The following is a 25,616-nucleotide window of genomic DNA, read 5'->3' as shown; positions in this document are numbered from 1 at the left end:
GTGTTTTTCCACTGAACTAATTACAAATTTCAAAGTAAACATACCAATTTATCAGTGGTTTGAAATAAAGGTGATAACATGGGCAGAAATAAAGGCAATGAGAAAGAGAACATTAAAATGCATAGTAAATAAACATTCAGCTATTATTTATGTCCTAGCCCTGCAGGCAATTTAGAGACGGACCCTAACAGAATCCCTAAATAGGATTTCACATGTGCGTGTTTATATAGAGGTGGTGACTATCACAAGCTTTCAGTGCCTGGACCCCTGATGGTGTTTTTTTTTCAGTCATTCATTTATTCATCTTTAGTAACTGTTTAATGCTGTTCACTTTAATGGATCCGGAGACTATGGGCACGAACCAGTGCACCATGCACACACATTTGCACGCTCACACCTTTTAGCACAACCATTTCACCTATTAAGTATATGTTTTTGGGAGCTGGGAGGAAACCAGAGAACCTGGGGGAAACCCATGCGGACACAGGGCTCAGGATCAAACAGGGACCTACCTGCTGTGCCAACGTGCCACCCCCTGCTGTTTTTAATCAACAGTGTTAGTATGCCTAAGACTGGTCAGCCTCTTTGTAATTTTCTCCCTCTGTCTCACTGGTGCTATAGTTCTGTTTTATGAGGTTTTTAGGCTGTTAATGCTAATTCATGGTTAGCATTTACTTCTCAGCTTGATGAAAGCCTTAAGGAGGAAAACAATGATTACATCTAGCATTATAATGTGTGTAGCCAGTTCCAATCATGCATGGTGTGATACTTTCCCCAGAGTTGCATCAACAGATAAAACATCAAATATCACATATAGAAAATATTAATATCACCTGTGGCATTGAACAAATGATGTGAGTCTTAAATTTGAAGATTCCTGTTGTATAAATGTGGTACTTCAACCATAGCAATTCAGATAACACAGTCATACCTGTCCTGAAAATGTATTTTAGAGCTAATGTACAGAAGAGTAGTTTCTATTTGCTAAAACATTTAATCCTCTTCCATGATGATTCCATTAACAGAAGCTGACATGTCCTTGGGTTTAATATGGAAGTAAATTCTGACCTTTAAGTGCACAAAGTGTGTACTGAATTATTCATCCTGGTCAGGTTTGTGGTAGATCTGGACCTTAGCCCAGGGAAAGCCAGGAATGGATGGAAAACCAATCCATCGCAGGGCATCATGAGTGCACACACACATATTCAAATTTAGCATAACCAGTATTTTTGGAAGCTGAGAGGTGGGACGCTACCTGCTGTGTTACTGTGCATGTGTTGAGTTATGACTCAATAACTTATTTTTTTCCAAACAAATATCCATCTAGAGTTAGCTTTTATTTAAAACCCTCTATTTACGTCAGTCTCGCTCTTTCCTTTCAAAGTAGTAATATACACAGATTTGCCAGCATAAGACCACCATTGACTGGATTATTTGGGTGGTGGTCCATTCTCAGTACAGCAGTGACACTGACATGGTAATGAGTGTGATACTGATACAAGGCTATCAGACGGTACAGCATTGCTGGGATAATTAACACCTCAGTGTCAAATGCTGGGTAGAGAAGTAGTCCAGTAACCGGAAACATGCAACCAACAGCCATCACGCAGGTCAGGGAAGAGTACAGTTAACACAAATTTTACATAGACCATTTAGCAGTGGTGTGCTAAAATGCTGTACCACCTACATAATATCTGGTCAACAGTGGTACTATGGTGGTCCATTTTCACTGGTTAGGTAGAAGGTGGCTGGCAAATATAGGTACAGATGGACTACAGTCAGTAATTGTGTTCCTAAAATGCACCATGTAGACACTGAGTGTATCTGCAAGGCAGATATGGTAATTATGGCTTCTATTTTCATAATCATGGCATGGCAAGTTCAAAAATAAGGCATAAGATTATGGCATTGTATACGGCAGTGAACTGGTGAAGAGTGGTGTCATTCTAAAAGGACGGTGAGTCAGAATGTTAGAATGAATCCATCACAGATATATCACTGTGATATTTTAGAAGTAGAAATAATTGTCAAGCTGTCATAACTGACAACAAATTTGCTTTTCCTGTAACACATTTGGAGATTTGGAAACTTGAATGACAAAATTAGTCATGTTATTATTTTATACCAAAAATGGGAGTGTGTGATTTAAATAGATTTCTGTGGGTTTCTATATATGCTTTATGTATGTGTACAAGTGGAAAAGAAATAGACAATGCATGTAAAAAAACATGGACGGGGTTACAGTTTTACATGTACGAGTTGCACAATGTGCAGAGGGCGAGATCATGACAGGTAGAAATAACAGGCTGGCTGACAACTTACAACAAGTGTTTTCTGTTTTCTTATGCACTTTTGAGAATGTTATGAACATTGTATTTACTGTGTGGATATAAAATCTTATATGGTACAAACTGAGATTCTAATCCTTTCACAAGTAGTTATATTTACTTTTATAGAATTATATAATAATTGCACCAACTGAATAATGGTACATGTCTCCTTTTTCGTCTCCTGTAGGTCTGCATCCAATACAGAAAATGAGTGAGTTAATCACATTTTATATATTTATATAAATTTATATAAAATGTATTATATTTTATATTACAATTTTTGGAAGGCCCAGGCAATGGCACATCATTGTGAGCTAATTCAGCATCATCTGACCAAATAAGTCAATATTTGTTAGTGGAATTATATCTATCATGGTGCCCTTCAAGCTGTGCCTCAAAGGTGTTATAAAGCTTCTAAAGGGAAAAAAAACACATTAAATATTTGATAAAAACCCATTGACCACCATGATATTTGAGATTCCTTTTAAAGATATAATTATAAATTCTATACTCATATTTTACTTTATGACCTTAAACTGTAACCTTCTAAATCCTATCTATTCCAAGTTAGACAATAATTGCTAGTGTAATTTAACTTTAATCTATTCCACTTCAGGCTAAATACTGTCAATGAAAGCAACAATATTTACAGAATACGTATAACTAATATGAATATATTTGAATTGCTACATGCTACCTTTAATGGTACGAAGACATGTCAAGACAAGGACATCCATAATCACCCTCATCATCTCACACACTAGTACAAAAAAAAAAAGTGGTTATTTAACATAAAAGCTATTATTCAAAACTGGTGGTGTATATTTAGGCTAAACAAAGCAAATTACTATAACTAAGGTTGTCTTTTCCCTCTAAATACACCTACTTGTCAGTATAACACGTGAAACTTCTTTTTACATGGCTGAATATGAATTGGACATAGTGAATCTTTGTCTTCATTATTCAGTAGTGTCATTGTTCATTCATTATCAGCATTATTATTATAATGATCAAATGTTAATATTATTAATTAACATTAATATAAATAGTTAATTACAAAAGTAGCAACCTCTTGACACTGAGAGACAAATTTCTACATATGCAGCTCAGTGCACAATATGTGTTCTTTTCTGCTTGTTTCACTGCAGTGGGCTTTTAGACTCATGGTGTCTTTCTTTTCATCATTGTTCCTAACCCCTAACAGATGGTCCTGTTACCCTGAACATCCACACTACGATGGCATAACACTACGATTGTCATATATGATGTCATATATACTGTGTGCTACAGAGTATTTATTAGGCCTGTAGTGTGCAATAAGTACTATTCATTATGTTCTATTGTATTGTTCACTGAATAAACCTCATACTTCAACTCCTTACACACAAAATATGGTATTTATTGGTTAAAATAATACTTGACATAATATATATATTTTTTCCAAAATCACCATCCTTCATATAAAGGAAAACTAAAACAAGCACACGTTATTTACATGATGTAAAATGTAAATTTAACTAGAAAAAATGCCTTCTTATCTTTGCTGATGATTAATAATAGGATTTACATAATTGTAAGTACTAAAAGGTAATCATTAACTTTATTTTTCAAGATGTACGAAATAAATTCAAATATAGAAAATGTAGACATTTACTCAGTGATCAATTAAATAAAACAATCCTGTTAAAACTAAATTATATCTATAAGATGTCACTTTCTCATAGATTTGATGAGGTTAGACAACTATAATAGACAAGAACAGTGAAATGACATATGATAATTAAAGTATCGTGCAGAAAAACAGTCATGCCACTTTGATCGCAAGACAAATCTAGCTGAGAACATCAGGGGAATTGCATTTTAACTTTAGATAGCTGCAGATTACATTACCAGCATTACCGGCATTAATTCTGATAGTTTCCATTGAATTGCAGTAGTACTGTCATATGATTACTGTGACAAATTAAGCCACTTTCAGCTAAAATACCTGCCAAGTTGCCAATTTAGCCAACATTGAAAATGGATACCAAACTGTCATTACTGTAATTACTGTTCACATAACTGTGAATAAGAATATAGTTGGACAAGAGCATGAAGTGCTGGTTTAATTTGATGGTAGTAGGGTGCCAGATGAGGTTAAATGTAATTGTTGTGCTTCTCTGTAAAGAAGGAATGAATTTGTGGTTGGATCAGAGAACTATGGATTGGATTGTTTAATATTAACACAGTACAGTTATTTTTATTCACAAATTGAAAATGTACCTCATTTTTTGCTTGTCGGTTGTTCATGTTTGCTCACGTTTATCATTGTTAGACAAGGATTCTTTCTGCACAGTTCTTTAATAGTAATTTTAAGCATAGTTCTATTTCTTATTCCACTCAGATATTATCATACAGCCATTTTTTTCCCTCAATTTTAAAAAGTATAATTGTATTGGACATTATGCCCAATGTCCCCAATGTCCATCAGATGGTAGGATTTTGATGGTACTTTGTTTTTTCCAGGACACAGTTGTGGCCATTGTAGCCACAGATGTTAAGGAGATTTCTGTGCCTGCTCTGTGCTAAACGATGCAGAATGGTTAGTCAGTGTACAGCTGGAGGGATAAATAAGCAGGATATTGAGCAGATCATTCTATGAATACAAATGAAATCCAAAGAAAGCTGAACGTATAAGATATTTTATGAACATTGAGATCGAGATCATGATTGCTTTTCAACAGACATTGAGAAATATTAATATTGAACCATGACCCATGACCATAAACATTGCAATAGCTTATTTAAAATGCATAAACTTGGACATTATGTCCATATATCCAAATTTATATAAGGTTTATTATTGCAAAATTATTTTCCCACCTCCCATGTGTGATCTATACAAAGTTGCATCAGTAATATACATTGGTAGTTAGAGTACCACCAGCCATGTGATAAGGCCAGTTAATTTGAGTTTTTGCTAAAACATTTTAATACATATTTATTCCTATTAATAATAAATTATGTCAATGAGGTATAAATAATTAAAAGTAGTCTATATGGCAGTATTCCTATTCATTTAGGTATTTCATACATAATGCTTAGCAGTGGATAAAACATTTAGATCATGGATAAATATTGTCATTTTTTATCTGTGGCTATGTATATGGATTTATTTCTATGTTCTATATGTGTCTACATGATTGCTCATTTCTGATGGCTTATAAACAATATTTGCAATTCATTGTTTTTAAAGTAGTTAAAAGATTGTTACAAAAATAAAGAAAGATTTGTGTAATTTTGTATACCATATTCATACATAATATCTGTAGTACACCGCTTTTTATTATTTATCTGTCTACGGGATTTTTTTAAACATAATTATCTTGGTTTTACTCACTTTGCTCGATACTCATCACTACAGTCATTATTAGCATAATACACTCTGAATTGACAAAAAAAACATTATTTCTCGTTACCCATGTTTTCCTTCCTTTTCTCGAGGCTTCCATTTGCCTGCAATTCCTCTGAATGGATATGATAGATGTTGATCTTGTTTTTGATTAAGATGCTGCTCGGTTAATACAGTGTCTAACACTGACTAAAATAAAAACTAAGTGAGAGTACAGTGACATGCTAAAAAAAAAAAAAAAAAGGTACAATTAGCATTATGCACTATGTCACCTTTGCAAGTAAAATTGTCATGACGTTGGTTATAATTGGGCAGCGGAGTGGCTCTGTATGAGTGCCCCATCACACCATGCACACATATATTGCATAATTTAGGAAGGAAAGGTACAACACAGCCAGGTAGCAATCCCCTTTAACACCCCATTAGCTATCACTGATCCAGCGCACGCATAGAGCAGCCTGATCCATGGCACACTAATTATTTTTACATCAGTCACAGTTTTTTTTGCGTTTCCTTTTACAAATGTGACAAGTAATGCATAATTAAAAACACTTGGGCTTCAGGTCTATGTGAAAAAGTAGAAGATTGTATTGCAGCTATTTTACCAAGTACGAAGTGATCAGCTCTATGTCCACCTCTAGCAGATGCACAGACAACGCTTAGGAGTTAAAACCAAGATTCTCAGACTTACACTGAGAATCACCTATGCCAAGAGGTCTGTAGAGTGAACATCATTTGTAATTACCGAGCATTGCAATCTACAAGTTTGAGGTCATATTATTATTATTATCATTATTATTATTATTATTATTATTTTCTTTTATGAATACAGAGATTCTTTGTAGAATATGGATTTTTTTTATACAAAGAGCACGACTCTGAAGAACACTGTTTACTATTGAGCAAACATTCTCTCCACCTTCATGGTCAGAAACTTCAACACAATTTCAAACAACACCCGAGGTTTTAAAGCGTATTTACAAGCTCACAAAGATACTTATTCACCAGGATTAAAAGGTTAAAGACGAAAATAAAATACCACACTACATTGTCATCCAACCTACCTAGAGCTGTTTGAGTCTCATCTCACTGAGAATATAATTGGTAGAAAACGCCTAGGCCATCTGCCTCCGTCCAAAATGTCTTCCTTTTGATGCCATCCTACGGAGAAAACAGTGTCCAATTCTTCAGCATAAATTTTGCAGCAACAGGTAAAGCAAACTATTCTTCATGTGAGAGTTTCAGGGGAGGAAAGTATGGTATTCTGGTTGCTTGCCTTGTGATATTTCTGAGCCTTGAGCCTTGAAGAAGCAGCTTTTCTTTTCCCTAATTCTGTGGACTTGGAGCTTTGAAGCCCCCCAACTGTGCACAGTATGGTCTTTGAACCGGGAAAGAAATTCACAGATTAAAAAAAAAAAAACAGGAACCTACTGCTCAGCACATATTGCATTGTCTTCATTCATCTTGTTTGGGTGCCTTCTTTCTTTTTGGATGCGCTGAACATGCAAGATTTTGGGGAGTTATTCATTCCAATCTCAAGTATAATACTGAGCGACATCAGAGAAACTCTGTTTTTCACGGTATTACTTTGCCATCATTTTATTTTTTTAAACCAATCTTAGAGTTACATTTGAAATGAAATCCCTCTTCACTGAAACTGAATGTTTCCTATTTTTAATATAGAATTTAAATAATTTATTATAGTGACACATATATTAAGACTAATTAGAATAATGTATGCATAAGGATACAAAAATTATGTAGTTTGGAAATAAAATTATTAGCAGTTCTAGATATATTTCAAAAAATAAGTAGGGTGCAAGAAAGAAGTTCTTTCTTAATGTGTCTGATCTATTACATGGCTAATAGATAGTGAAAGCTCTATCTAAATCTGTACGTTTTCAGACTGTGTGTTCAACATTAAATACTAAAAAGAGGCAGACAACCTCTTCCTTACTTTAACGCCCTTGTCAAGATTGTTCAGTCTTTCAGATGACAAAAACAAACAAGCACATTGACATTTTAGTGTTCTTTTCCACTGAATGCTACCAAAGCTGCACAAGACCTTGTGAGAACCTAAACGAATGCCAGCATAATACACATTGTTGGCCCGCTGTAATGTTATGCAAATAGGCGTTTGTTGAGGGGCGGCTGCAGTGGATCTGGGCTTGTGCCTTTGATAACCTCCATTACCAAGGGATTAAGCAAATGCTGATGTGCTCTGTCTCTTTGCACACTAGTCCAGAACTAATCTGATGACCAAATTTTAGCTGATGAAAGTGCAATTCACTTTATCTGTTGATTAATTTAAATTCCACAATTTTTGTTGGAGGCAAATCTCTTTCTGTCAAATGTATTTTTATAGGGAACTAACAAAATATTACACTTTGCTTTTGTTTGTCTGTGTTTTTAAATACAAAAAAAACCATGGAGGGAACAAAATTATTTTAATCACTGAATTGCCTCAGCCTACTGGACATTCATTTCTTTCTTTTCTGTAATTAAAAATATAAATTATTAAAAATAATATAAAATGTGTTTTGCGGTTTCAGGCCTCTATTCTCAATTTAAATGTGTCCTCCTCGTATTCCATTATAAGCAAATTCATTTATATTCACTGATTGTAAAGTTGTGAATCAGTTAAATACATCTCCATAAATACAGTGAATTCTAGTGTGGTGTACATAAGGAGAGTTTCTGAACTGAATATCTGTCATACTGAGCTAGTAGCTTTTTCACCACTTATTAACATTTAAATTTTTTTATTTGGCTGGTGCTTTTATCCAAAGCGTCTTACTGATTCAGTATGAGCTGAAATAGGATACAACTGAGCAGGTCAGAAATGAGGGTCTTGCTCAATCACCCAACAGTTGAAGTTTGGTTTTTCTGGGATTCAAGCCATAACTTTCCACTCAGCAGCCCAAAGCCTTAACCACTTATTCACCAGTGTCCTTACACGCTTGTCATTCATCATCTGTAACTATTTTGGTAAGGAAAACACCTTTAATGATTTCTGTAAGAGAAGGATTTTAACATGGAACCTCCTTATTGGTGTTGGTGTAGCTGGGTTACATAAAATACACGCCTATGTTTCTTTCAGTATGCTAGGAAAATTGCTTATTAAAAATTAATGCAGCCTGCCTTTGTACCATGTTAAAAGATAAGATGACAGAGGAATCAGTATATTTGTGTTATCAGTCACTGATATCATGGTTTTATTTATTGATTTCTGTGCCCACCACAAAAACCACAGTGATTGAACGCATGTGCATTAAATTGATGCAGGGGAGCTGATTAAATTTTCCCTCAGGTTGTCTTCAATCCTTTCCAATCTTTTTGTTACTGCATTATGACCATTAGCAGTTCTGCAGGTAAAGCAATAATAGCCATTTTCAAAATCTAGCTGTCTAGTGTGCTTTTTCTCGACTCAATAATTTGATCACTAACAAGCCTCTCCCAGTCCCCCAGTAATGCTGTCAGCGCTTTGGCCTTCAGGTACTCTCTGTGCTTATTTGATTTTGTTGCTGATTTTCTGCTAGTCTGGGAAAATAGCCATGTGACAATGTACAGGCATAAAGAAAGATTATGTATCTGTACGTCTTAGGACACCACTGCTCACTCTTAGTGTTCAGCTACCTGATTAGCACTACAGAATGGATTCATGTGTGTGGTGCATAGTTTAGCAAAATTATCAACATAACATTTTTTTTGTAGCAGTATTTACCTTTATTCAGTTTTGCTTACATGTTAGTGTGCATATCAGTAGCTATTTATCTATTCTGGTTTTCCAGTCCAGAAGACTAAGGAAAAATCCCTGAAAGCGCTTTACTACGGAAAAAAGCTCCTATTCATTATTTACAACATTGATGTATTTTTGCTCCTTTACACAAGTAGCAAAAAAGCTTATATCGATCCTCATTTGGGTTATGATGCTGACTATAGCTGTGATCTATTCAGGGAGCTTAAGGATTACTAAAGCAACCAATGAACAGGAAACTAAAAGGAACATTGCTTTTGTTTCTGCCCTGCATTATTTAGTCTAAATCTTTTCACAGGCACTCAATACTTTAACCATCTAGAAGATGATTTTGTTTAGTTAATTTGAAATAGGCATACAAAGTTTATAGAAAAATGAATCATTAATAAAGATAGAAAGTAGAATCTGTTCAGAGGACCTGTAAGTCAGGATATCAGATAGATGGATTATGGACTCCATCCAGAACACTAGAGGCTCCATCCAGAACACAGCACATTGACATCAGGGAGCTGAAACTTCCCTGCTGATAAAGCAAGAGGGTTGTGGAAATGACGATATCCAGTTAGAAAATCCAATAGTTGCAAATTGAAAAGTGTACATATATATATATATATATACAGTTTTCCAGGACAAAATTAAATGTTACAGAAAAATGTTTGTATGTCAGTAAAGAAAGCAGCATATTACATAAGAGACACTTTTCAGACAAAAAACGTAATGAAGGCCGCTGGGTTTTGCTGCAGAAAGAACTAGCAAGATGTCACACCAAATATTGACTTTGTTTCATTTATTACTGTTTACTGATCTTTATACTATTTTTAATGTAGAAACATTTAGTTTCATTATTTTTGAAGGCATCTTTGCTCTACAGCATTTCTTTGCATGTGCCTAAGACTTCTGCACAGTACTGTATGTATATAGATATATATACCGATCAGCCATAACATTAAAACCACTGACAGGAAACAGGGGTGGGATATATTAGGCAGCGTGAACAGTGAACTGAAGTGAACAGTTAGTTCTTGAAGTTGATGTGTTGGAAGCAGGAAAAATGGGAAATGTAAGGATCTAAGTGACTTTGACAAGGGCCAAATTGTGATGGCCAGACTGGGTCAAAGCATCTCCAAAATGGCCGTTCTTGTAGGGTGTTCCCGGTATGCAGTGGTTAGTACCTTCTAAAAGTGGTCCAAGGAAGAACAACCGGTGAACCGGCGAGGGTCATGAGCGCCCCAGGCTCATTGATACACGGGGGAGCGAAGGCCAGCCCGTAAGGTCCGATCCCACAGATGAGCTACTGCAGCACAAGTTGCTGAAACAGTTAATGCTGGCTATGATAGAAAGGTGTCAGTACACACAGTGCATCGCAGCTTGTATGGGGCTGCGTAGCTGCAGACCGGTCAGAGTGCCTTCGCTGACCTCTGTCCACTGCTGAAAGTGCCTACAATGGGCATGTGAGCATCAGAACTGGACCACGGAGCAATGGAAGAAAGTGGCCTGGACTGATGAATCACGTTTTCTTTTACATCATGTGGACGGCCGGGTACGTCACCTACCCGGGGAACAGATAGCACCAGGATGCACTATGGGAAGATGGCAAGCCGGAGGAGGCAGTGTGATGCTCTGGGCAATGTTCTGCTGGGAGAGCTTGGGTCCTGGCATTCATGTGGATATTACTTTGGCACATACCACCTACCTAAACATCGTTGCAGACCAAGTACACCCCTTTATGGCAGTGGTATTCCCCTTTATGGCAGTGACCTCTTTTCTAAAATTCCAAAATTCTAAAGTTGTTCAGGAATGGTTTGAGGAACAAGACAAAGAGTTCAAGGTGTTGACTTGGCCTCCAAATTCCCCAGATCTCAATCCGATTGAGCATCTGCGTGTGGTCTGTGGAGGCCCCACCTCGCAACTCACAGGACTTAAAGGATCTGCTGCTAACGTCTTGTTGCCAGATACTACAGCACACCTTCGGAGGTCTTGTGGAGTCCATGCCTTGACGAGTGAGAGCTGTTTTGGCGGCACAAGGAGAACCTATATACACAATATTAGGCAGGTGGTTTTAATGTTATGGCTGATCAGTGTGTGTGTGTATATATATATATATATATATATATATATATATATATATATATTCAGTACTCAATATTGTACATCACAGTATTAAATTCAGTATATATTTCAGTTTGTATCACTCTGCGTGTGTGTGTTCACTATGCAAAATTCGAATTCTTGCAGCAGTTACTTTGAAAGCATTACAACACTTACTGTGGGCCATCAGTCGGTCTGTGCGTTACCATGGCAACACACAACGCTCTATCCAGCTGTGGCTTCTTCAGGAACTATTTCTGTTCAAGAAGCAAAAATAAACAAAATATTTGGATATACTGTGTCTGAAATGTCAGTTACTCTATGTTAATTTCTTGTTTATAGAATGGCTGTATAAGCAGCATCGCAGTTGTGTTATTGTAGTGAATATCAGCGGTTACCAGAATATTACCTGTGGGTGAGTCACAGCCGTGCTGATATTCAGTATAACAGGATGATTGCGAGTGCAATATTGCTTAAATGTATCTCAGTATATCTCTGTACTATTCTATTCTATTACAATGTATGCTAATTGCAGAGAAATGCAGAGAACAGTGACAGTTATTCGTACAAAAATGTTTCATTTGCATAACACAGAATGTTCTTCTAAATTACGAGACAGCAGCCAGTGTTAGCTTTGCTACCCTATTGGACTTGAACATATTGAACATATTCTATATTCAGAAACACTGTGCTACCCACCAGAGGGACCAATTTGAAGCCTCCTTCGCACCTTGCCACTGCATACCACACATACAAACATGCACACACAAACTCTGCAGCTCGTCTCTGACAGGTGGGACTCTGAGTGCTGGCTCTTTCAGGGGGTCTCTCCAGGGACCATCTCTGGTGTCTCCCACACACTTCACACACTCATTCAGTGTGCAATTCTGACAGGCTTAGACATAGCAGTTAAGCTTTAGAATTAACTGACCTTGGTTAGTTAAGACTCAGAAACTGGGTTTCCCATAACATATGCTAAGTCAAGGCCGATCTGTTTATAGCGAGTTTTATAATTAATGTGGTTAAAACAGAAACAAGCTGTTTACATGTGTTTAAAAGACAAAATGAGCTGAATAAATGAGAGGTAGTATTATTAGTGGGTTGCTATTTTAGCCATAATTATTCAGTGTTTTGTATAATTTGCATTATATACAAAGAAAAAATAATATAATACAATATAATGCATTACATAATTTAACCTGTGTCTCTAATTAGTTGCAAATTCCAATCAAGATATTTGGATTTAAGCTGAGAAAAAATGTGTAACAGGTACAGTAAGAGAGGGAATGAGGTGATGGACAGAAATGCAGGAGCTTTATATTGATATACAACAATTTACATAAACAAAGGCATTGCATATTTGACCAGGTTTGTTTGACCCTTAATCCTCATTCAAAACAAGCATTTAAAGCCATTGTAATCGATGTTGAAAATCCCTAACCTTTGCCATCTTGGAAGAAATCCACCCTTCAGTCTCATATCCTCCTTTTAAATCCAGTCCCTCTAAAGACATGCACCGTGCAATGGTGTTATGATGTAACATTATGATGCATGAAGTGCTGATGTGGGTGCAGGCTTTTATTCCATGCACAAAGTTGCACACTTGATTCATGATCAAATTTCTTAGCAATGCCTAATCTGATTAAATTAATAGAATTAGCTAGGTGCAACTGAATGGTTGGATTAAATGTCTTGACCTACATTGTTACTTTTGTAAATTACATCCAAGCAAACATCCATCATGGCAAAACATCAAAAGACATCTTGGGTTTTTTAATTTTTTAAAAATTTTTTTGTCTAAATAACTATGGACTATGTGTACATGCAGAGTTAAGTGTATCTTTTAGGGAGAAAGTCAACATTTTTCTTAGCCAACTGATTTTTTTGTAGGCTGGAGGAATAATCACAGAAAATTATATATTTTATAGAATCAATCAAAAATCTAACAAGACTAACAATGTCCTAGAGTGCTCCTGCATGTGAGTGAGCATGCAGAATCGTACATTTCATTTATGTTATGACAACCAGATATTAATTTCTACCACTAAATTATTAATGTCAAATCTGTAAGTGAAATGTGATCGTATGTCTTGAAATATCAATATAGTGCACTGGATAATCTTGGTTTTAAAAGAGAATGAGAATGAATGATGGAACATCCTCCATTACTCTTGTGCAGCTTTTTTGCCTGGTTACGCCTGCACTGAAGCTCACGAAAATGCCGAGAATATATTTGTCACACCAACTAAGATTTAAAAATGCGTCCTTACAAAAAATGTATTTTCAAATTGGCAGTAATAAAAAATAATGTAGCAGACATATTTTATGCTGAATATAGTCATTTAAGTTTTACTTAATAACTTTTTTGAGTGGTTTTTAGAGTGTATGTTGTGCTGTTGTGTTGTTGTTGTTATGATGTCACAGTCCGGGAGGAAAAATTACGCCAAAACCCACTAAGCAAAAATAATTACCGTATCTGTCAAGCAGCAGAAAAGCAGGCTGGCATCAGTATTAAAGTCTTTCCAATCTCTCATGCCTCTGAGCACTCTCGTTTTCATAGGCTGCGTTGCAGTATAAGGCAATTGTATTTTTATGTAGCCTGTCCATTGATGATTAAAATCACACCAAGAGGGGATTATAAAAATTCGTAGAATGGGGTTCCTCCCATGCTCACTGAGTCTGGCAATATGAGCAAGCACAGTTAGGACAACAAGCGTATTTAGACACTATTACAGTAAATTTCCTAGTTACGCATAAGCTATTGTGGGAGACTAAATAACAGGGTACATATTATATACATTTACACATAATACAATTACAGCAGTGATAGACAAGAATTCAGAATTAAGCTACACAGCACTGTCAATTTCTAATCAAATATTTATTAAACCATGTGGTCTTATTTCTTTATTAATTCATCTGCATATTGGCAGGACACTGAGAACAGTCCATTTATTATTCACAGTGTTTACAGCTCAGTCCTGGCTTATAATTCCCAAACCAGTCTACCAATCAAGAAATAGCAAGGAGCAGTGATATACCCAAACCAATAAAGTGTGATCACTGAACCCGAAACAACATGGCACGCAAACCATTGAAGTGTGATGATTGGTACTCCCTTTACAAAAAGCTTCTGTTGTGAGCAGATCAGTTTAATTGGGTTCCAGTATTGTCCAGTACATTCTGTGATTTTTACTGTGATAAAAATGTGGACAACAAATTGCATATTGGGAGCATGTGCAACACAGCAGGTAATTTTACAGCTTACTAGACTCAGAGTGATATGGCATATCTGTTTTAGACAGAGCCAAGTTTGCAGATATTAGAGTTAAATTCCTATGGTGAGTGGAATTCAAATGTTAAATTACAAGCAAAGCATTTTCAATGAATGTAGTAAATTGAACAGACAGGATTATATCTATCTAGGTCCAAGAAACCAATAAACAGGCTTCTGTATCTCAGTTCTTGTGATAGGCTTTATTTGGAGCCTGTTTTCTTATCAGCCTGTTATCCTTCTCCGAGTAAATTATATTGTGCAAATGAGCTGCTTTGCATGGCCTCTCTTTAGTGATGTCCTGATTGTCCCCCTCTGGCTCTCCTCCAGACATACTGTATATGAGTTCTATGGTCTTGAACTTTGTGAACAAGAGATATTATGCCATATTTAAATATGCCATATTTAAATGCACCCCATTTAAGAAATGTTTGTTTTCTCTGAATAACATTTACTCCTGTGGTTCACAATACTGCTGCATTTAATTAACTTCAACAGATTGTTCTGACTCACAAATACAAATATTATCTGTCGTTACTTGTTATTTAACATAGGCGCATTGATTTGGAACAAGGTTACCGTCCACCCTAAACTTATTATCATTCAAATTTGAGTACACAGTGCATGCAAAACATGCCACAGCCACACTTTTCATGCATACTTATGCGGAACCTGAAAATCGAATTGGAAAATCTACACTAGTATTGAACACATAACAGGCAGGTGTTATTATATCAAAAATATAATAGTCTGTCGTGTTACAGTGTGCAAATGAAGGATGTGTAACAATCATTTAGCAGGGCTGAACACGTGTAGGATTTGGGGGTTCCATTTTTAACCATGTATTATTTAGTAGAAAAAAAATCTTTAAAATGTAAAAAGATTTCTGTCTGTGCTATTTATGTAATACTCACCACAGCTTTGGTCTAAGTGTTTTGTATGCATGAGTGCAGGCATTATTTGTGTGTTTGTGCAATACGCTGATAAATCAGGGACATGGGGGGGCAGGGGGGCTGAGGCTCTTAATTGAATAGCAGCTCAAAGAACTGCAGTGATGCTAGAACCTTCTGCTGTGTGAAAATGGCTGTTGATTATGTGTTATGAGGCCCAGTGGAGGAGTAGGGTGTAAATCTAAAGTGCCATTAGGGCCAGATCTGGGTCTGTACAGCGGTGCAGTAGGAGAATGTCTGTCATTTTGCTCAGTGCTGTGAATTTAAACTATAGGTAATCTGAAAGGACTTTTGCTTGTAAGATAAAAAAAATGATTTAAAAACTATTATAGATTACAGTAACAATTTTAATGAGGTTAGGAGGATAAAGGTTTTATATAGGTTTGGGCTGTGTTAAGCAGTGAAATTAGATTTAATAAGGATATTTTTAGTAGAAACCCTTTAAAAAGTGAGTATATAGATAGAGTGTCACCTAATTAATAAACCCTGTTAGATCGCAGATTTCTCACTGTACAGATGCCCTGGGAACTTTGCATTAAAGATCATCAACACGTCTCATTTATGGAGGATACCGTTTACGCTGGCTGTAAGAGAGACAGAATGTCAGATTTATCATTGCTCTATCTCTGCTTGAATGCGCCGATGGTATCTCACATGCTCTCAGGACTCGCAGGACTTGCAGGGTACCTCGCTTTCTGCAAATGTAAATAGAGGTTTTGAGTTCATTAATATGAAATAAAGTCTGTATGTTCAACTTAGCTAACATTAGACATGTATATATTTAAAATCAGTTAAATATATTTATTAGGGATGCCACCAACATATTTTGGCCAAAGTGGTCAAAGAAGAGAAAGGAATAGAAAGACAGATAAAAAAAGTTTGACCTAAAAAGATTAAATAGGCCCATAATGAAGTGTCAGATATATAATATGTTACAAATGACGTTAATGGTGATGGCAGTTAGAAAGTGATTCAATATGCTGTTTTTTCCCCTTTTCTCTCCTGTGCTGGACAGTGTTCAGACATATTCAAACACTTCCATGTGGACATTAGACAACTGATTTGTAAAAAGATTGTATTGAAAATGTACTGCTATTTTATTTTACTGTTTACTGCACATTACTGCGGAATCACCTAAAAAAAAAAACACCATCCAGCTGCGTTTTCATGATTGCTGCTGCTGGCAGTTCCTGACTGCACAGCTGCTAATATTATTATGCCCGCCCCTAGTCTTGAACCTGAAATGGTTTCTGGTCTTCCTGGCTTTTTTTTAGACTATCAGTTCTGGATGATTAAATTGCAGTTTTTTAAATAGCAGCAAAAATTCAATATTGCACAAGTCTACCTCCTCCAAAATGGTGAGTTGTAGAAATCAACATCTGTGAAGTTACAGAAGTCAGATACCCTTCTGGCATCCTGCTTCAAAATTACACCAGGACAAAGTCAGAATCTAACAGACATAATAAGACAAAAAAAAATGGTCCAGTACCATGACCTGGTAAAATATTTCTTTTTTTTTTCTTGTTTTTGTCAGTAGCATGAATACACAAGAGCTTTTTTTAACTGTAAATTGGAAGAGTTACGGAAAAGTGGAAGTTGCATTAAATTGTGTTTTATTATATTAATAATTCAATGTTTAAAACATTAGATCTTTTCAACTGCCCGCAGCCTAAAGAACAAAGCCAAAAGAATGGGTATGTTTACACTGCATCCAATTTACACAGTTTAGCTGACTAACTAAACTGATTTTTAATGTATGAATGTTTTTGTACAAATACTGAAACAAGGTTTTGTGGAAAGTGGGATACAGTAATGAACATTAGTGTTTTTCACAGTGCTGAAGCTAAGTTTCATACCTGTAAGGCAAATACTCTGTGTGAATTGTTTTGTGTCATTCACTCAGTAACAAATAATGGAACACCATGACCTTTGTGAATATTTAAACATGAATTACGCAGTGTCTTAGCTCATGGACAGATGGTCTTACATTCTCCTGTAAAATATTTTGCTAATGAGCAGAATTTAGCCAGTAATGGCATACTGCCCAGGTTCTACTCCAGTAAAGCTTCTGCAGACCTTGACATTTACACCACCATATTTGCCTGTTGGTATGATGTTATTACTGCTGTAAAAAGTTACAGGACAACCATCCTTGATTTTTTCTTTATTTTCGAGTCAGTCCTTAAATTGACTTCTAGTAGAGTAGTGTGTCTTTGTGACTGCCAAGTGTAGTCTTATTCAAAAAGCTAATTGTATTTATATAGTTTACCTACAGTATGTGCCAGCACTCTATAATACTTAAGAAAGATTTGTATAATTCATTTGCTCTCTAATCTTCATTTAACTGCTCAACATAATAAGAGTTAATTGGGTAACACACACTGCTTTGTTCTAACTTATAGAGCTCTGGCAGCCACACAATTTCCTGCTGGAGATTTCTTGTTTGGAACATTAAATTATTACTATATACTGAAAATAATATAGTCACTTTTACACATTGATGTAAATTTTCAGGCAAATACCAGCTTGCATATTGTAGGAGAGATGTTCCTGTAATTAGTGGTGAGAGTTTAATGTTTAGTAGACTTAGTAACCATTATTATGTTGGGAGAAATTAGTCTAGTGACACTGCAAATGCTCTTCTGGAAAAAGACAAATCCTTTTTTGTATTTCCAAAGACAATTCGATCATTCACTTTTGATAGTACGCAAAAGTGTCCTTTATACCTATATAAACCTCTGACTATATATTTCCATAGCTGATTGACTTCTGTTGAAGTGCTTGGAACAACATCTCAGCATTTCAAAGCGGAGGATCAGAGGGGGAACCCAGTAAACCTGGGATCCCGTAAAGACCATTTTAGCATGATCTAAAAATGCCCCGCTTATGAATACAGTGCACTTTCATTCCGAACTGTAGTAGATTGGGACTTGACTTGCTTGTTTTTCTGGCATTTCCTTTATGGCTCCATTTATGCTGTGATTTCCCAGAAACTCATGCTAGGCCCAGGAGCCCTGCCCTTGGCCTATAATTATGAGAGTTTGGTTAGCCATAGACTATCCTTCACTGCCATGACTTCTCACAAACCCATCATTTACTGCAGGTCCTTTATGCGGACCTAGCAACCGCACCCCAGCAGCAGAGGGAGCACAGATGTCAGGGTTGGTGTAGGCCAGGCCCCTGGTGATGGTGCTCCAATCAGGGTGGAACATACAGTGGCCCTAAAGAAGCCCCTGCTGGCAGCTAGCCTGTTGAGCACAAGCTTCTCCTGACCCTGTGGAAAAAATAAACAAGCGGTCCCCATGAGTCCACCAGAGAGCCTAGTTCACAACTAGCGGCTGAAAATGAAAAAGTAGTAATTATTTCTAGCTGTCAGCAAGCAAGAGCAGCTACAGATCAGCAAGCAGTGCTTGGAAGATCATGTTGTGTTTTTTTTAATGTATCACAAAGTACCAAGTTCACCCATACCCACATTTTACTCTGTGCAATTAGCCCAGTACAACATACACAGCTGTAAGATTGCGATAAACTCGCTTGCTCTAAAACCTGTTTCAAAGAATTTCCTATAAGATTTGCATACAGTGTGCAGTATTTTATTTTTCTTGTCCTGCTTCAGAAATAGAGCAAACACTAGACTAGCAAACAATAGACTGATTGAGTTAGCCGTGTGATTCTAACTGTTTTTTATTGAAATAGTACAATACTAATTCATGCCAGAAGGCTTGATTAATTTACTTGGATCGTGTAATATACAGTTCTGTTTGTGCCAGCAAGGAAATCTTTTGGGAGTAATATCAAGGACATGTTTATTGTGGTGGGAAACCTGGTTAAGAAATAATTACATGATAATTCCAACTTGGAAATGTAATTAAAATTAATTCAGTCACTGGACACATAATATCTTTGCCTCCTCAGGCCTAAATAATTACAGAAGGCCTGTAATGGAATGCTGTCCTACATAAAACATCTCATGCATATGTTTCTTTGTATTATTCATATCATTTGCTATAACACAAGGCTTAAAAGTCTTCATCAAAAGAAGAGATTTGAGAAACATCTTCTATATCTACCACACATGTATATGTGTGTGTGTGTGTGTGTGTGTGTGTGTGTGTGTGCGTGTGTGTGTGTGTGTGTGTGTGTGTGTGTGTGTGTGTGTTTAGGACCAGGTGGGTTCAGTATGTTGGCTCCAGCACCCTGTCTGCATTGAGGGACTTTTCCCTCTCATCTGAGCAGATGGGACACAAGACGGAAATACTCTGCTAACACATTGCTGCTGAAAACATTTCAGCTTCTGTCCATGCCTCCACTGCTGCTCCCGAAGCAAACTCACTAATGAAATCTGGCCATATTCAGTCAGTCTATGGCTACTTCCAGATCAGTGGATGGACGCCTGCCATGGTCAAACTAGGGTGTAGCATCTGAGCCATGACCAGAGGGCCTGTGTCTCAGCCGGCTTTAGTCTTATGTTGGGATGGCGAACGTTGTTAAAATTGTGGGCACAGACGTGAAAGAAAGGGAAATAGAGAAATAGCTCAGGTATAGAAAGTGACCAGGTGTGTTAGGGCAAAGTGTATATAGGTTTAGGTAAATTACAGGCATTAAAGAATGCATCAACACAAACTGAGATTTTGGTGTACCTGAAATGTTTATTTTTTAAAAAATGATGGCAACATGTCTAGACACTGAACAGACACAGTTTTAGCAGAATCTCTTCTGTGGAAAACAGCAGGATAACAATCAGTGTACCTTTCCTGGCCGCTATTTGGCTACATGGTTTGCACGCAAACCACCACTCTCATCTACAGAGCAGCAGATGGAAAAACCTGATAAAGAAATAGCGCAGATCACATGAACCAGGCCGAGAGCTAATGTTGTTGTATCAGTATGTGGGTGATTGTACAGCAGTTTGTACAATGTTAATACTGAAGAAAGGGTCTTTATCTATCTACAATTACTCTGCTTTAAAGCAGGGAAAGTACTAAACTCTGTCATTTCATGGAGTTTAAGAGCCTTGTTCAAAGTATAATCTGTAATGTGTACCATTGGCAGGGAATGTTTGATGACTGAGACTTGCAGTGAAACTAGTATTACATATGAACAGATACTGACGGCATCCTACACATCAGAGACACTGCTGCTGATTAGGAACCACAGAGATATAAACCCAGTCTGATGTTTATTCTCACGACTTGTCAGATAGGTTTATTCTAGATATATCCATGAAGTAGCTTGTGTTGAGGGAATGAAAAAATGTTTTGGATTATACAGTATAGTGTTTTGGAATGTTATTGGCTTTTGAAGAATTTAACAGGACTATAGAATGGGTCCAATGAATTTAAATAGTACTGTGCTGGTGGTATATCTCTTGCACAGACTGGCTACACTGGCTTTCACTATACATCACCTTCTGCACATATCATTTTCCTATTCCATTATAGCTTTGGATTTGTATAGCATGGAATAAAATATGACGGGAGTAGCATTTCCACCTTAGAATTGATTATTTTCTAATAACAGCATGTCCCAAAGCATTTTATTTCTAATTCTTTCTCAGGAGCAAAAGATTTGTTTAATACAATAACAATTTGATATTTGATCTGTGAATCAATACATAAAAGGTCATGTTAGATTGCTATCTGCATGCTTGTGTGTTTCATCAGAGGGCATTATAGCTCATGGGTATTTACAATGCAAGTAAATTTATCATGGTGTCATTCAATAAGGTCACCATTATTCCTGGTGCTGTCTGTGTCTCGCTTTGGGCTGTCCTCTCAATGATAAAGTGCCACAATGCATTACAAACAAGATAACCATGTTTTGGCTACACTGAAATTGGACTTGATTGCAGTCTGTCAATACTACTACAACGCCTTTGCAGATAACAGAGCTGACAAACCATCATAGGTCTTGCATGTACAACAAAATGTCAGTTTGTAAACATGACAGATATAGAAAGAAGTCTGACCATCTACAGCATCTAAAATCATCTAAAATCATTTACTTTCTATAAACCGAGCACTGTTGATAATGTCATGCTGTAAACATTGTGTTCAGTAAATACCAGTATACATTATTACCACGTTATTGTTTCTGTAGGACATGACTAAAAATAAACCCTGTAATCATGTGAATGAATCTGATATTAAAAATTAGCTCAGTGTGACTTGAAGCTATTTTTTTGTTTTTAATAAACATGAATTAAACCTTGTGCATATAGCAGTGCTGTGCCCATGCTTATGCACGAGAGGGTTCCCAGCAGAGGAAAAGGTTGTTGATGAGTAAAATATGTGAAGGTTGTATGAGGTTGCTGATGATCAGTGACAGCTCTGTGGCGGCCAGGAGGAAGCTGGGCTGGATATTATCTCACAGTCACAGGTGCATGCTGCGGCCACAGGGCCATGAGCCAGGCGCTTGGGGAACAAGCACAGGTGGCTGAGAGCAAGAAGAGGAGCACAGGGCAGCAGGCTAGCATGTGGCACTGATCCAGACTCTACACAACATATGCCAGCAGGGTGTGGGAAGAACATGGGCTAGAGTGTGTGTGTGTGCGTGTGTGAGAGAGAGAGAGAGAGAGAGAGAGAGAGAGACAGAAAGAGAGAATGAAATCAAAAGTAAGTTTGCATTTGTGAAGTTGGGTGAAACGTGGTGAATGAGATGATGATTTGGTTATGTTGTGTACAAAGTGCAGTCTGTAAGTACCTGGCACAGTTTTTGTTGCTTTGGCTCCACATTTTAGCTTCACTGGAATTGAAATGGAACAATATCTATATACGATACTGCAGCCTTAGAACCATGCTTGCCCATTCTCTTGACATCCTTTTCAATCTTTTGTAGCCTATGGATCTATCAAAGTACGTACATATCTAAATTCATGATACTAACCACACAAAGCCAGCCATCCCCACTAGTCCCCACTAGCCATTGCCATCGAAAGAGGAAAGTCAATCTTAGAAAAGAAGCCTTTCTTTCAAACTCGGCTCCAGGCCTGACTCCTCTATCTCTGTCTGTCTGTCTGTCTGTCTGTCTGTCTCGCTCTCTCTCTGTCAAGGCTGTTGGGCTCACCTGGGCCCAGCTCCCTGGATGATGCTTCAACCCACAACGCCAACGCCAGCTTGCATTATTATCATATTTCATCAATTATGTAAACATTGTCCTGCTGAGCGGAGCTGCCACAGAGCACCATCAGGTCCCGCCCCTAAATGCATGCAAATGAGCATGCCTGCAGGCGTGAGCTGACCTCCGCCTCGCCTCGTCTCCAGCTCTCACTGTGATTCGCTCCCGCGTGTGTCAGACAGTGCTGAACTGCAGTCCCACTGAGCCTGGCAGCACACAGCCCCAGGGCCAGGCTCTGGGAATGTTAGCACATACACACACAAGTTTTTCTGGGCAAGATGTTGATCCCTGCAACATTTTGAAAAATTAAAATTCCTCGACATGAACTTGATCTTGCAGTCAGCAAGCCAATCTTTTAGTGTGAAAAGGCTTTACAGATTTCACACAGCTCAAGCCTGAGTGGAGCTACTGTTTAACAAGCATTATTATTATTATTGCAAGAGTCAGGCTTGACAGCAATACATGTCACTGATGACCACTTCTGCATCTGGAAAAAAAACAGGTAGGGATTGTAGGAACTCCTACATGCTACTGTGCTATGTTGTCATATCCATAGATTAAGTGGGGTCCTTATGTTCACATTAGTATATTTAAGACACATTTTTCATTAGATTTCACTTATTTTGTTGCCGTTTACAGTTACAGTAAGTTTGATTTTGTAGAACCAGTAAAATCTTGTTCTTTCATGTCAAAGCAAAAGGCACAGGCTGCCCCCTGGTCTAAAGGGCAGTCTTAGCCAGTGAGATATTTACTAAACATGGCTGAATTCCATTAAGCAGAGACTATCGAGGATTAAGGGCTGTGAAGGGAACCGAGGTCGTTCCTGCGTTCAGTGAAATGTTAGATCTGCTGCATCTCTTCCCCCCATGTCAGCTTACTGATGCATATCAAGACCAGATAAAGATCACTGCCAAGAAGCTTTTGCCTTTATTTTTTTAACACCATTCTCTATGGATAACAATGTTTGGCAAAATTTCAATCTGTTTTTTTTTTTTTTTGTGCAAATGTTGTAGAATGTGAGCTATGTTACTGTTTATGAGTTCTGTGTGATCAGCTATGAATAACAAACTTTGTAAACTGAGTACATTTAAAATATAAACACAGACTTTCGTCTATTCGCTGTTTATTTTTTTTTTCAGCCATTGAGCTGGCATGGTTCTATAGGTTAGTGCACAAAAAGTGACAGTGGAATAATCTGGATAAAACTGAATTCATCATTTTGAGTGTGCGTGTGTGCATGTGTGTGTGTGTTAAAGACAGAGAGAAAGATATTGTTATCTGTGCAGGAGAAAACATACCCAGTGAGGTCCTGGCTCACAGCGCTTGCGCTCAGCAGGGTGCTCCTTTGACTGCCAGATTGCGCAAGATAACTGCAAATTACTGTTAACTCTCATAAACAACACCTAGTAACCACATATCTCTATTTGAAGATACACAGCTCTAACTTTCAACAGCTAAACGCATATTTGAATTTTGATTAGTTTTTTTAATTGTAATTTTATTAATTGTTTAATTGTTTTATTATCAGTCTCAGGGATAGATGTACACAGATAGGAGGTGCAGTAAAAAGCATGACTTATTGCAGCCACAAAATATGCTTTAATGCATCTGACATTAACGTTCAATTTACTAAGGCTATACCAAAGTACGCCTGGGATCGGCTACTATAAACCCTATAAACCCAGTAAACCCACTTTAAAAGCCACTGTGCAAATGGCCACCCAAACCGCTAAAGAGGAGATTCAGTAAGGAAAAGAGAAATGGTCAATAAATGTTCTTATTAAATGAGGCCTCTCATGTCAGAACAAATAGATTACATTGTGTGTAGGGCATTAACATGGCTAATATTCCAGTAGGTTTTACTCTAATGAAAAGGCAGCTGTGAACAGAATGATTTGTTAAATGTAAGGAATTTGCCTAATCTATGAGTTTGTGACCGTATGTGCTATGACCAGGATTGCCAGATCCACATGAAAACTTATTAAGCCTATTAAAGCACATAGATTACCTGAATAGTTTTTTCCACATAGGTTCTAAAATAGTCTTGTATTATAACACATTTTGGCATTAATAAACAATATTTGAAAGAATAAAAAAAACAACCTGCATCAGCAGTCCAAAAGTATCTCAGTATCTCAGGAGGCAGACAAAATCGCGGATTGGCCAAAAAATAGTAAATACACATTTCCCCACCATTTTTGTGCTGACTTCTCAGTTTTGGCATGATTCTCAAACAAATGCAAATGCATGAGGGAGAGAAGCACATAAACGGTGTGTTTAGGCTGGTATGCAGTTTCATATATAACACGCCTGGTTTTATGCGCAGAATGCAGCCAAATTAAACCTAAAACGGGTGCAAACCACTTAGTGCATCTAGCCGTAGTTCTCTCTCTCTCTCTCTCTCTCTCTCTCTCTCTCTCTCTCTCTCTCTGTCTCTCTCTCTCAGTTTCCTCTCTTTTCCTTAGCCATAGTTTTGTACAGTCATTTAAAACATGTGAAACATGCATGGTTATGAGCTATGAGTTTGTTTGATGCAGATAAATAACACGTTTTCCTTTGGCATATTTTTTTTTGCTATAATTTTTCAAAACCCTGGAACAATATTGATTTTACATTAATATTAAGATTGCATGGGCACAAAATTGTACAAAATATATAGCACAAATTACATGATTTCACATACTATGTGTACACACCAAGCGTTGATTGT

The 25,616-nt window shown here is 37.1% G+C and overlaps 1 protein-coding gene across 2 annotated transcripts in view; it reads left to right on the top strand.

Annotated features, from left to right (window-relative positions):
* The window catches only part of cmtm8b (CKLF-like MARVEL transmembrane domain containing 8b), a 51,204-nt gene that overhangs the window by 11,558 nt on the left and 14,030 nt on the right, over positions 1–25,616 (top strand). Inside the window, exon 3 of one of the 2 annotated variants that reach the window (XM_026926625.3) lies at positions 2,518–2,541. The exons of the other annotated variant lie outside the window; for it this stretch is intronic. The gene's annotated coding sequence lies outside the window, so the exon portion shown is untranslated. The remainder of the gene's footprint in view (positions 1–2,517; positions 2,542–25,616) is intronic. 2 annotated transcript variants of the gene reach the window in all.

The sequence above is a fragment of the Pangasianodon hypophthalmus genome, chromosome 1 (genome assembly GCF_027358585.1).
Source record: "Pangasianodon hypophthalmus isolate fPanHyp1 chromosome 1, fPanHyp1.pri, whole genome shotgun sequence".
In the NCBI taxonomy this organism is placed as follows: Eukaryota; Metazoa; Chordata; class Actinopteri; order Siluriformes; family Pangasiidae; genus Pangasianodon; species Pangasianodon hypophthalmus.
Note: the sequence above shows the minus strand (reverse complement) of the source record. Positions and strands in the feature narration are given on the sequence as shown.